The 13,938-nt window shown below is 46.6% G+C and overlaps 1 pseudogene across 1 annotated transcript; it reads right to left on the bottom strand.

Moving 5' to 3' along the window:
* Positions 1–11,272: 11,272 nt before the first annotated feature.
* Positions 11,273–13,504, bottom strand: LOC307226501 (WD repeat-containing protein 5-like; annotated as a pseudogene). Its single transcript has 2 exons — positions 12,997–13,504; positions 11,273–12,528 (listed from the first exon to the last, which is right to left on the bottom strand). The product of its transcript is annotated as a WD repeat-containing protein 5-like (transcript).
* Positions 13,505–13,938: the final 434 nt, after the last annotated feature.

Here is a 13,938-nt window from a genome sequence, read left to right as displayed (position 1 = left end):
CCAGCAGGACTAAACCACTTCTGCCACACAGAGGACTGTGATGAGTACCAGAGCGCACAGAAATGCCGTTTACCTTCCTGTCACAGCAGAACCTGTTTATCTACTTGCACTGGTGTGCTTTCAAACTGCTAGGTTGGCAGAAGCTAGGACAGAGCAATGGAAGCCTATCCCGTTGCACAGAACTTCTAACCGTGCGATCGGCAAGCCCAAGAGGCTCAGTGGTTTAGACCACAGCGCCATGCCCCTACCCTACAAAAAGCATTCTTCAGAATAGTGCTTTGCATGACCCACTAAGGGAGAGCATCACACAATGAAATTCAAAACGACCGCAATCAATTTCACAGTTACCCAAAATCCAATTAAAACAATGTAGCTCAATTCATTTCCCCAGTAGTGATGTATGGAAGTGAGAGCTGGACGATAAAGAAGGTTGACTGCCGAAGAATTGATGCTTTTGAATTCTGGTGCTGGAGGAGACTCTTGAGAGTCCCATGGACTGCAAGAAGATCAAACCTCTCCATTCTTAAGGAAATCAGCCCTGAGTGCTCACTGGAAGGACAGATCCTGAAGCTGAGGCTCCAAGACTTTGGCCACCTCATGAGAAGAGAAGGTTCCCTGGAAAAGACCCTGATGCTGGGAAAGACTGAGGGCACAAGGAGAAGGGGACGACAGAGGATGAGATGGTTGGACAGTGTTCTCGAAGCTACCAGGATGAGTTTGACCAAACTGAGGGAGGCAGTGGAAGACAGGAGGGCCTGGTATGTTCTGGTCCAGGGGGTCACGAAGAGGCGGACAAGACGAAACAACAACAAGCTCAATTCATTCGACATATTTTATGAACTTGACCCAGTGATCCTAACTTTTCAAAGTCTGGTAGTCATTGACACCTTCAGCGTCCCCCTGTCACCCTTTTTCCTATTAGCACCCCACCCACAGGTAACCCCACCCCCCACCCCCCACCCCGGGGGGCAGGAGTGATTTATAGGTTTCCTTGTTTTCTCTTGGCTGATGTGCCTCTCCCAGTGGTGGGAAAGTTTCTACCTTGATTCCTTGCATGCGTGGGAGAGGCAGGGCAAGGGACTGTCAAGGACGGAGCACTTTCAGATTATTAAACCTTTCAGCGTCTTTCTGGGTTTTTCGTTTCCCTGTCAGGCTCTCTGCAAGACAGGACGGGCTTGTTTCAAGTTGTCTCGGAAAGGCTGTATTTCATATCCCTTTCGACACAGTCACTGGGGGCATAGATTCATACATATACGGACACACATATATCCATAGAAACTTTTGTGCCTTTGAGAAGACGGCTGGGAGGGATGGTGGTTGGGAGGGAGCGAGGCTTCCTTCATCTTGCAGATCTCAGCAGAGCAAGCAACGCACCTGGAAAACGCAGGTGTGGCTACCTGCCCCCAAGGCTCTTTGCAATTTAAATCTCAGACTCTCCATTTCAATGGGGTGTGTGAATAACTAGATAGTTGGACTGCCAGGCAGACTACAGCGCAACCAGGCATAAGCGTCCTGTTCTCTGTTGCAAAGGGAGACAGGTCTTTCACAGTGGATGAGAGATAGTTGGGGGTGCCAGTGTCCCTATCAGTTCCAACAGTGGATGCAGATAATAGCCACTGTGGCTAGTAGCCATTGGTAGTCTCTCTTCCTTGAATTTAATCCTCTTTTAAAGCTGCCCAAGTTGGTGGCGATCCATTCCTCCAGCAACGAGTTCCATAGTTTGACTAGGCTGTCTCATGTCTGGTTTATTGAGTCAAATTGATGGTCTATCAAGCTCAGAGCTCAGCCACATTTCCACCTGGGCAGCATGGGTCAGAGTGGTTCCCCCATGAAGGGACATTTTATCATATGTGGTGGGATTGTAATGTAATTTAAAAAAATTGGGAAATGATATACAATGAATTGAAGAAAATGTTCCATTTAACATTTGTTAAAAAACCTGAAGCATTTTTGTTAGGAATTGTAAGGAAAGATCTGCCAAAAAAGCTGAAAAACGTCTTCATGTATGCGACAACGGCCACAAGAGTTCTAATAGTACAAGGATGGAAGACTGAAGAAGCCCCAACTAAAGAATCATGGTAAGAAAAATTGATGGACTATGCAGAACTGGCAAAACTGACATATAAGCTACGGGACAAGGATAACTGTGCTTTAAAGATAAATGGGAACCCTTTACAAAGTATTTGAAGATGCAACCAAGTGAACTGGACTCCTTGGCTGGCTTTGAATAAACATTCACAAACTTTTTTTTATTGATGATAATCAGCTAAATAGTTTGAGGATCTACACAATTGTGTAACATGCAGAAAACAGCATTCTTAGAGAAATCAAAGACTGGAACTGAGGGAAGCTGGGGGGTGGGGGTGGGTGGGTTTTGTGTGGGAGGGTGGGGGGAGGGAGGAAAAATGGGGAAATAAGGATGATATGTTTCTGGATAATATGCTTTGTTTTAATTTTGAATTAAAAAAAGTTTTTGTAAAAAAAAAAAAAGAGTGGTTCCCCCCTTGCCACTCTCTTTCCCAGGAAAAACTTGCTCTTTAGTTCTGCAATGGAGCAAACATCAATCCAGAGAAAACCCGAACTGCTGTTTGCTCTGACTGAGCACTAGAGAACAGTTTCCCCCGGAGGGAAGCAGTGGGACAACAGGAAGTGTGGATAAGCACCAAGTATTGCCTACACCCCCCTTTGCCAGCCAGACGCTCTCTCTAGACTACAACTCCAAGCAGCCCACCCCCAGCAAAGCCATATGATACCAAATCCGATGGGAGCATGGTCATGTTGGCTTGAGCTGACTGGGAGTTGTAGCCCAAAAACATTAGCAGGGCACCAAATTGAGAGTGGCTGGCCTACACCGACTGGGTGTAGGGAAGAGGTTCTCTGCAGCCCTGACTGGAGATGCTGGGGATTTACAAGGCCTTTATATACTTCTGAGAAGCCCAAAACAAACATTGCAAGGCAAAACAGAAGCTTGCCAGTCTACACTTTTTTTGTGAGCTATGACTCCTCACCATTCATAGGCACAATTGGTCAAGCAACAGGGCAAGGCCAATTTGTACTTCCTTTCCTTCAATCTGTCTCTTGGGCTTTAAGCTTGCCAGCTATCGTACGCACACATGTTGGCACGAGGGCCCTTCCAAGCTGCCCTAACCATCCGCCTTAATCTAAGACAATGATGGAGGTAAAGGTAAAGTGACCCCTGACCATTAAGTCCAGTCGTGACCGACTCTGGGGTTGCGGCTCTCATCTCGCTTTATTGGCCGAGGGAGCCGGCGTACAGCTTCTGGGTCATGTGGCCAACATGACTAAGCCGCTTCTGGCGAACCAGAGCAGCACACGGAAACGCCGTTTACCTTCCCGCCAGAGTGGCACCTATTTATCTACTTGCACTTTGACGTGCTTTCGAACTGCTAGGTGGGCAGGAGCAGGGACCGAGCAACAGGAGCTCACCCCGTTGCAGGTTATTCGAACCGCCGACCTTCTGATCGGCAAGTCCTAGGCTCTGTGGTTTAACCCACCCACCCCCGCGTCCCTAATGATGGAGGTGGGGGCGCTTATATTTGACCTGCACCAGAACCAGAGGCGACCCCCAAACCAGCTAGGGAGACAGCTTGCTGTAGCTTTTAGCACCTCCGGGAGTGGCCAACTTGGTTGTGGTCGAATCAGCATCTGTTCAGGGCTGCCCCAGTCAGCCGGCGACTTGCCGTAACAACTTCATGGTGAGTTCCGGCACCTATTTTTCTTGGGGGGAAAGCACTGGGAATAATACTCGCAAGTAGCTGTGGGGAGGATACCTCGCAGAAAAAGTAACTGGTAGCTGAAGGGCTAAGCCCTCCTATCCCTCCCACACCAATTTCTCTTTTGCAAATCGCTTCCTCCCGAGGGAGCTTTGCAATAGACAAGAGACGACCTGGCTAATGTTACACACCCGTGCTTGCTTTTGTCCGTTTGATGACCCCTGGGAATGCAGGAGTCATTGACTATTGCTGAACACAGTATTTCCCATGGTGTGCTAAGCTTTCATGCTGAGCAGCACATCCACACTCAGATTTGGGCATTTCATCATCTGTCGAGGAGTACTTGGGTAATTGCCTGGGAAACGCCTCTGCTGTCCAAAAATACTCTCTGGACAAAGAAGACCAATTACTACTACAATTATTATTATTAAAGCTTTCTCTTGGGCTAGCTCGTTTTCCGGGTGGGGAGAACATTGTGTGCGGAGGAAAACTCAGCCCTGGCTGGCAAAATGCAAAAGAGCTAAGGGCTCCTGAACCTTTAATTGCTGTGTAGAAGAGCGACAGCCAATCCAACTATCAGTTGTCGAACAGATGTGTTCTACAACCACTGCCTGTAGCAGCAATGCTACTGAATGCCGGTTGCTGGAAGCCACACAAGGGAAGAGGGCTTTTGCGCATAGTCCTGCTTCCAGGCTTCCGATAGGTATCTGGCTGAGAAGGCCTTTCCTCCTCCCAGAGAGGAGGGGTAGTGAGCGGGAGCAGCTTCCCGCAGGGGCAGGGAGGCGTGCTCGGATCCCTGCCCCCGATTGCTTCTTCTGCCGCGGCCAAGCCTTCCGGCCAACCAATAGGGCCGGCTGGTGGGCGGGGCTAAATGCGTTTAAACAGCTGTGGCTGAGCTCGGCTCCCAGCCTGTTCCTTCTTTCTTCGGATCTCCCGCTGTCCCTCTCTCTTAGCTCAGCTTCTTTTTGCGTATTGGCCTTGCTCTGGACTTTGGTTGGTTGCCTTGGTTGCCCAAGGGGCCTGGTAGGACTTTTTTAATCCATTTGGCAAATTGGCACCAGCCTCTTGGTTTTTTCGCCTACCTCGTAGCAACTCGTCACAACTTTCTGGTATTGGCGGTTAGGCATTGGAATATGTGTGCTGTGTTGGAAAATTGGGTATGGGCCATCATCTACCCCTCCTCTTTTGGGTATTTCGTTAAAGGAATCCGGCGGTCGTGGATCCTGTCCGATGCCCTGCTGGTGGCTAGGGTCATGGTACGACCCCCAGTGACGTCATAGGGAAGCTTCCAGTTGTATTTGCATCAACCCATTGGTTGTTAACCCGGATATGACTCCTGTGGTATTGCTGTTTCATCCTGTGCCTAAGCCAATACTACTCACATGCTGTAACCAATAAAAGCTGTGGCCTAATTTTGCCCATTAACCTAAAATAACGTGTCTTTGTGTCTTATAATACTCCTGTGCGGGTGGCAGGTCCTCGACTCACAATGAGATACTGGACTAGGTGACCATTGGCTTGATCCAGCAGCTGGAAACTTCTTCTTATGCTATCCTAGAGTTGTAGACTTGAAAGGGCCTTCATTTAGTCCAACTCCCTGCAATCACAGCTGAAGCATCCCTGACGGATGGCCATCCAACCTTGGTTTAAAACCCCCCAATGAAGGAGAGTCTGCCACTTTCCAAAGTCAGCCATTCCACTGTCAAACAGCTCTTGACACCAGAAAGTTCTTCCTAATGTTGAGTTGGAATCTCCTTCCTTGTCATTTGAATCCACTGTTTTGGGTCCTACCCTCTGAAGCAGGAGAAAACAAGTTTCTTCTTTCTTCCATACGACAGCCTATGGGATATTTGAAGATGCCAATCATATCATTCTTAATAACATTATTATTATATTAAATATCACCTCTCCATTTTCTCCTCTCTAGGCTGAAATTACCCAATTCTCTCAACTGTTCTTCATAAGGCTTGGTTATGCAGCCCAAAGTGGTGCAGTTTTACCACCTAAAGCAGAACTTGCCCCATGTCTGTGCTCTTGTCTTCCTGACTCCTCACTCTGTGCTTTGATGATTAAGCGCCTCTGTGGAAGCTAATAAAGCAAAAATTACAGACGCAAAACCAGGTCAAGGTTGCAAGGGGCCTCCCTGTTGGGAAGCTCATCAAAATCCTATTGCAAAAGGAAGGAACTGGCAGTGCCAAGAGAGAGCAAGCTAGAAGATAGCAAGGCATCCTCAATATATATTTCTGTGTTTTTATATTGTTAACTGCCCCATGATCCTCAGATGAAGGGCGGTATTGTTGGCATCCGTCTGTCTCAAGACACAATGGAGTTCGCTTTTCAGCTGTAAACGCTGGCAGCATTAAGATAAATTCAAACAGCATAAACAAGTTTTGATGGAAGCAATAATGGAATACTGAATGGTATAGTTTTTGTAAAATAAATGAACCCTGGAAAGAGAAGAAGCGAAGTCACTGATATGTTAAGGATGTAAAATTAGAATTTTAAATTGTAAAACAGAAAACGTAACAAAAATAATATACAAAAAAAAGATGCAATGGAGTTCACCTCTGGGGGTGAGGTCGAATCACTGGAGAATCGCAGCACCTGTTGTGGCGGCAGAAACCGGTAACTTGTAGCTCCTGCCTCCCATGTTGTTTTTGCTGCGTTAGTAGCACCGAGATGCCTCTCTGGGTCACAAGCCTGGACACTGAATATGGAAGTCCTGGGATGCACAGACCACAAGACCCCCCCTCTTGGGCACGCTGATGTGGTCCAAACGAAAGCCAAGCAATACATTCTGCACCAGCTGGGCTGCAGGAGTTGCTGGAAGGAGGTGTACAAGGAGCCATCCAAGCATCTTAGGGACTCCATTCCGGATTTCCATAGGATTTTCTCCTTAGCCTTCTGGGTTTCCCAGAAGAGGCTTTTGGTGGGCCACTGTGAGACCAGGATGCTGAGCTAGATGGGGCATCGGCCTGATCCAGCAGGCCCCTCTTCCATTCTTATGCACTTAGTTCCCATTAAACTGGAACAATGGAAGTTACCGTTAAGTCACATAGTCTATCTTAACCTCCCTTGATTTCCGAGGGAACTGTGTGCACCTAGCTCTGTCCCAAGGTAACCCATAACCGGTGTGTTGTATGACTCAAGCCATCTCTGCTCTTTAATCCCTCACTCACAATGCTGAAGCCGCAACTGATGCAATTTCAGATTTCCTCATCCAGAGTCCTCCTTAGTGTCCTTTCTTGAGCCCTTTACAACCCTTTTCCTTTTGTTGACACACTTTTTTTCTGGGAAGATCCGTGACTCACACAACAACCCCATTTCCGGGGATCAGGAGCTGCAAGGCTCTTTCAAATTCTCATCCTCAGTATCTTCCACAACCGGAATTGAGAATGACTGCAGGTCAATGACCTTGATCTTTTGCTGGAGAGCAAAAAAGCTGAGCCAAATTGTTTTGGTCAAAGAGGATGTTCAGCAGAAGCGCTAAGGTCTCAGCATCTCTTTGCTGGTGAGTCCTCAGTACAGTGGTACCTCGGGATGCAGATGGGATCCGTTCCGGAGCCCCGTTCGCATCCTGAACAGAATGTAAGAAGCGACTGTGCATCTGTGCATGCGTGGGTCACGGGTCGCCGCTTCCGCGCATGCGCGTGAAGTCATTTTGACTGTCTGCACATGCGTGAGCAGCGAAACTCGGAAGTAATGTAGAGCTTCAGTATGCTGATGACAACATAGTGTGTGCACGCTCAGAGGATGACCTCCAAACCATCCTAAATATCTTTGCAGAAGCTTATGGAAAGCTTGGCCTATCACTTAACATCCAAAAAACCCAAAGTGCTGCACCAACAAGTACAAAATAACCTCTCTGCAGCGCCACAAATCCAACTCAATGGTGTAACGTTGGAAAATGTTGATCACTTCTCCTACCTGGGCAGTTATCTTTCCACAATGGCCAACAATGATGCCGAAATCCAGCATCGCCTGAGCTCTGCGAGTGCGACTTTCTCCTGATTGAAGCACCAAGTGTTTAAGGACCAGGACATTCGCAGGGAAACCAAAATGCTTGTTTACAAAGCTATTGTACTACCAACCTTACTATATGCTTGTGAAACATGGACCACTTATAAACGCCATCTCCAACTCCTCAAAAGATTCCATCAACAGTATCTCCAAAGATTTTTACACATCACTTGGAAAGACAGGCGAACTAATATCAGTCTACTGGAAGAAGTAAAGATCACCAGTGTTGAAGCAATGATTCTTCAACATCAACTTCGTTGAACTGGTCATGTTGTGAGGATGCCTGATGATCATCTTCCAAAGCAACTACTCTATTCCGAACTTAAAAATGGAAAGCGTAATGGTCAACAAAAGAGGTTTAAAGACTGTCTCAAGGCAAATCTTAAAAAATGTAGTATAAACACCGACAACTTGGAAACACTGGCCTGTGAGTGCTCCAGTTGGAGAACAGCCTTTACCAAAGGTGTCATGGACTTTGAGGACACTCAAACTCAGGATGCAAGGGAGAAACGTGCTAAGAGAAAGGCATGCTTGGCAAATCCACACCGTGATCAAATCCTGCCCAGAAACCAATGTCCCCACTGTGGAAGGACGTGTGGATCCAGAATTGGCCTCCACAGTCAGTTATGGACTCATTGTTAAAACCGTGTTTATGGAAGACAATCTTACTCAGCTACAAGTGATCGCCAAAGAAGAAGATATATAATTTTTTGAATGAATAAATAAATTTAAAAGAACAAGTCTTGGGGGGCGGAAACTGACGAGGTAGATGAGACTACATAACCTTTCAACCAGTTCAAGAGCTGAATTACATTCACATATCAACGCAGGGATGTTTCTCTTCATTTCTCTCTCCCACCCCAACCCCTGATAATCTAAGGTTTAGTTCTCTACATTTCCATATCAGTTTCAATTATATTTTTATTTATTTCATAAAAACCATCAGCGTTTTAGGGGGAAGTTATCCGAATATTTCCATTTTGGCAAAGCAATCCCCACAACATAATGTCTCTTTGTAAGTGGTTTTTACTAATGTGGTTTTCACTTTTGACTCATTACAGTGGTACCTCGGGTTACATACGCTTCAGGTTACATACGCTTCAGGTTACAGACTCCGCTAACCCAGAAATAGCGCTTCAGGTTAAGAACTTTGCTTCAGGATAAGAACAGAAATCGTGCTCTGGCGGCGCAGCGGCAGCGTGGCAGCAGCAAGAGGCCCCATTAGCTAAAGTGGTGCTTCAGGTTAAGAACAGTTTCAGGTTAAGAATGGACCTCCGGAACGAATTAAGTACTTAACCTGAGGTACCACTGTACTTGGCTGGAGAAGGCTAATAATAATAATAATAATAATTATTATTATTATTATTTAATATTTCTACCCTGCCCATCTAGCTGGGTTTCCACAGCCACTCTGGGCAGCTTCCAACAGAATATTAAAACACGGTAGACCATCAAACTTTAAAAATCCCCCCAAACAGGGCTGCCTTCAGATGTCTTCTAAAAGTCAGATAGTTGTTTATTTTCTTGACAAGGTTTATTGCCTTTCCAAAGGCAAGGCTAACAAAGAGAAGAGGTTCTGGGAAGGCAAAAAGAGTGAGAATGGATGGGCGGTGTTGATAGAAGAGAAACAGTTTTAGGAAACAACCATAAGATGCAATTTATTGGGCATTTCCCACTCTTTCTCAAGGATTTGGGGCAGGCTGCAATCCTGTCTCTGTCTCTTATCTTCTAAGGTTCCACGTTACAAGACTTCATTGCATAATATCTTGGTTTTGAGAATCCTCCCTTCCTGTCACTCAGATGGATTTCCATTGCAGCCTACACCCAACTTTCCCTCCTTTGAGGGATTAAAGAACTATTGCATTCATGGGATCAAAGGCCTGGGGGTGAGGGCCGCTGGAACTCACCTCGTTGACCAATTCCCGGTTCCAAAATCGCTGTGACACGCTCACTTCCAGGAACTCCTTTGAAGAAGTTCAAAAAGTCATGCTCTCTGCTCATACCTTTCTGCCACGATGGGTAATGCGTGTGATGCACAAATGTTTTCCTCCACACACTCATCAAGTGACTAAATGATGCAATCCCCCCTCCCCCCGTTTTATCCTGCCGGATCAGAGTTATCTGACCTTTGCCGTGTTTAACCAGAGCTTGTTTTCGCTCACCAGGAAACCTCTGAGTCTTGGAAGAGGGCTAGAGAGCCTTCATTTGATGCTGGATTTTACAGAAACATCAGAGGTGCCGCTAATGTCTTGTCCACCCAGCTGCCCAACAGCCTCCTGAACTGAGCTGACTGAGGAAGGTGCTCATAGAGTCACAGAACTGTAGCTTAGAAGGGCCCCCCAAGGCTCATGTAGTCTAGGGTTGCCATATTTCGAAAAGTGAAAATCCGAACACAAAAGTTGTTGAGCTTCTTTCCCCTAAAGTATACTGTCGACACAGGTTGCCGTACGTCTGTTGCCATTTTTAGTGATTTCCACCCGGACACTGCTTTCAACTGAAGTATTTTGGCTGTGTCTGGGAAATTCCGGACGTATCGCTGCCCTAAAAATGCCCTGCAGTGCAGGAACCACAGGTAAAGAATCCCTGACAGGTGGCTTCCTAGTTCCTGTTTAGAAGCTCTGGGTAACAGTCCACCACCTTCTGAAAGAAGAAGAAGAAGAAGAAGAAGAAGAAGAAGAAGAAGAAGAAGAAGAAGAAGAAGAAGAGGAAGAAGAGGAGGAGGAGGAGGAGGAGGAGGAGTAGTTTGGATCTGATATCCCACTTTATCACTACCCGAAGGAGTCTCAAAGCGACTAACATTCTCCTTTCCCTTCCTCCCCCACAACAAACACCCTGTGAGGTGAGTGGGGCTGAGAGACTTCAGAGAAGTGTGACTGGCCCAAGGTCACCCAGCAGCTGCATGTGGAGGAGCGGGGAAGCGAACCCGGTTCACCAGATTATGAGTCCACCGCTCTTAACCACTACACCACACTGGAGTCCATTCCACTGTCAAACAGCTCTTACCCACTGGCGGGCGAAAGTGGGGGAAGGGGAAGTGCCCCCCCAGGTGCCATCCCAGGGGGATGACATTGAGGCTGCCCCCTCTGGGCGTGCGCGGCTCGCCGTGCACCCCGGGATGCGCGCCACGTGCCACACATGTCCCGCGCTGCGTGCCACGCCCCCGCGGGTTGTGCAACACGCCCCCTGGGATGCATGCCACGCCCCCGCACGTTCGCATGGAGCTCTGCCACTGCTCTTACCACCAGAAAGTTCTTCCTAATGTTCCCCCCCCCCACAAAAACCCCACCTTTTATTGTGCATATGGTAACCATATGGTAAAATATTGATAAGCGCAGAGGAGAGGGAAGAAAGGGTAGAAAAGGAATATACCAATGTGGAAGTGGGGGGGGGGGAGAGAGAGAATAAAGCCATACTATTAGCAAATACGAGCTCATACGAGGCTTCCAAGATAAAAAAGTGTTTTGTTTTGTTTTTTCACACTGAAATAACTGTAGAAAGTTTGTGAAATTTGGAGAATATATATTTTTTAAGTAAAAACAAACAAAAAGCCGCAAGCAAGGACTTTGGAGGACAGGGGTGAACTGGTAATTTGGGGTGGGGTGGAAAGCTTGAATAGGTTTTTACTGTCAAATAACATCTATTGGAGAGCATGATGAACAGGGTGTGCTACACAGAAGGACAAAGAAAGGGTGATTTAATCACAGGTTCTGGAAACTTGGGTGGGTGGGAAATGAGAAAAGGCGCAAGGCAAAAGAACACTTGTTTGGTCACGTTAAAAAAATTGCCTTTAATAATTAGGCACCATGGCTCTGCTATTTAAAGTTTTATGAACTAGGGCCTACCTGCCTGGATCTTTTTTCTTTTTCTTTTAAAATATTAACATATCCAGATTCTTTCAAATTTATGACTTGGCGGTGGTTGCTGTTAGCAGACAGAGTTCCCTCCAAGCAATAAGGATGACATCTTATTCTCAGAGGAGAGAATAGTTAATGGCTTCCCAGTAGGAAAAGCTACCAAATCATCAAAGAAAACAGAACCTTTTTATTATTCCGCCCTCCCCCCCCCAAAAAAGAACTATATTTGCCCAGTTTGGAGACTAGACAAAGAGAGAAGTTTTTTGGACCAAGACTAGGAGACATCATCTTCTCAAAGGTTGCTTTGCTTCCTGGCAAATGGGTCTTCAAAAAACACAAACACAAAATACCCCCATGTTTTCCAGACACCCCCCTGCAGTCTCTGAAGTAATGCTGAAAGCATTTTAGCAGTCATTCTTTCAAAGTTTAATTGTTTTGTCATTTTCTAGAGCTGCTGAGGCAATGATGTTCTCTGTCGGATGGCATGCTGTAGAAATCACAACATCTGTATGCCCTGGCAGCTGCTGTATGGTCTCTTGTACAGTTTGGAGGTTCCAAATGTAGACCAGGTTGTCCTGTGAACCAGACGCGATCCACTTTCCACCAGTAACGGAGAAGTTGGCAAAGATGCAGTATTTCTTGTTCTTGTGGCCTTTAGGCACTTTCCTTTGCTGCAGTCCCAAAGCTTAAGAGTGCAGTCCAATGTTGCTGCTAGAATATATTTGCCACTGGGAGAGAACTTCACAAAGGACACAGAGGAGTTGTCATCATCAATCAGCGTTTTCAAACACTGTCCTGATGCTGTATCCCAGATTCAGCAGAGGCCATCATAGCTGCTGGACACTATCAAGGAGCCATCATGGTTAAAATGCACTGCTGAAAGCGGGTCAGAATGGGCTGGCAGAGTTTTTTGGAATTTCCTGGTTTTGATGTCCCGTGCAATGATTCTTCAGCATCAACTTCGTTGGACTGGTCATGTTGTGCGGATGCCTGACGATTGTCTTCCAAAGCAACTACTCTATTCCAAACTTAAAAATGGAAAGCGTAATGCTGGTGGTCAACAAAAGAGGTTTAAAGACTGTCTCAAGGCAAATCTAAAAAAAGTAGTATAAATACTGACAACCAGGAAACACTGGCCTGCGAGCACTCCAGTTGGAGAACAGCCTTTACCAAAGGTTCCTGGGCTTTGAAGACACTCAAGCTCAGGATGCAAGGGAGAAACGTGCTAGGAGGAAGGCACGCTTGGCAAATCCATACTGTGATTAACTCCCGCCCGGAAACCAATGTCCCCACTCTGGAAGGACGTGTGGATCCAGAATTGGCCTCCACAGTCACTTACAGACTCATTGTTAAAACTGTGTTTATGGAAGACAATCTTACTCAGCTACGAAGGATCGCCAAAGAAGAAGAAGATCCTCACACTTGCATCAAACGATCCTGAGACAATGAGGTTGGATTGTGGGTTGGACTTGCAGCAGAAGACGCAGTTGCTGTGCCCCTTCAGGGTTTTCAAGCATTTCCCCGAGCTCACATTCCAGATTTTGAGAGTTTTGTCATCTGAGGCAGATACAAAAAAAGGTTTGAATCAGATGACCAAGTGACACCAGAGATTCCCAGCTTGTGGCCAGATATGGTCTTCTCAAATTTGCCGTCATAGGTGCCCCAGATTTTTATAAGCTTATCAGCCGAGGAACTGCCCAGCCAACTCCACTGGGACTGAATTTCACTGATGAGACAGCTTTTGTGTGTCCTGCCAGTGTGAACTTCAGGGCATAGTTTGGTTTTACAGAGACAGGCTTGCTCTGATTGGTTGAAGAGGAAGGTGTCGATGGTGTTTTGGCTGATTCTGAATCTGGCTTCTTCTCTTCCATTGCCATGGCTGTGAAAACTAGCAAGCCAGGAAGGATCTAGGCCCTTGAAGGGATGGAAGAGCAGGGCAATTCAAAGAAGGGAGTCTCCTACTTAAGGCATGGCTAGAGGCTCTACCTTCTCCTCTTCCTCCTCCTCTGCCACCGCCGCCTTCACCTGCACACCTGCGCACCTGCAACCAGTTCTTCCTAATGTTAAGTCAGAATCTCCTTTCATGTTTTTTGAATTCATTGGTTTGGGTCTTCCCCTTTGGAGCAGCAGAAAATAAGCTTGCGCCATCTTCCATGTGACAGCCCTTGAGATATTTGAAGGTGGTCATCATGTCAGCTCTCAGCCTCCTCTCCTCCAGGCTAAATATCTGCAGCTCCTTCAACTGTTCTTCCTAAGTCTTGGTTTCTAGACCCTTGAACCTCTTGGTCACCCTCCTCTGCATACATTCCAGCTTGTCAATATCATCCTTA

Source organism: Podarcis cretensis (genome assembly GCF_951804945.1).
Source record: "Podarcis cretensis genome assembly, chromosome: 11".
NCBI lineage: Eukaryota > Metazoa > Chordata > Lepidosauria > Squamata > Lacertidae > Podarcis > Podarcis cretensis.
This window is presented reverse-complemented; position numbering and strand designations above follow the sequence as displayed.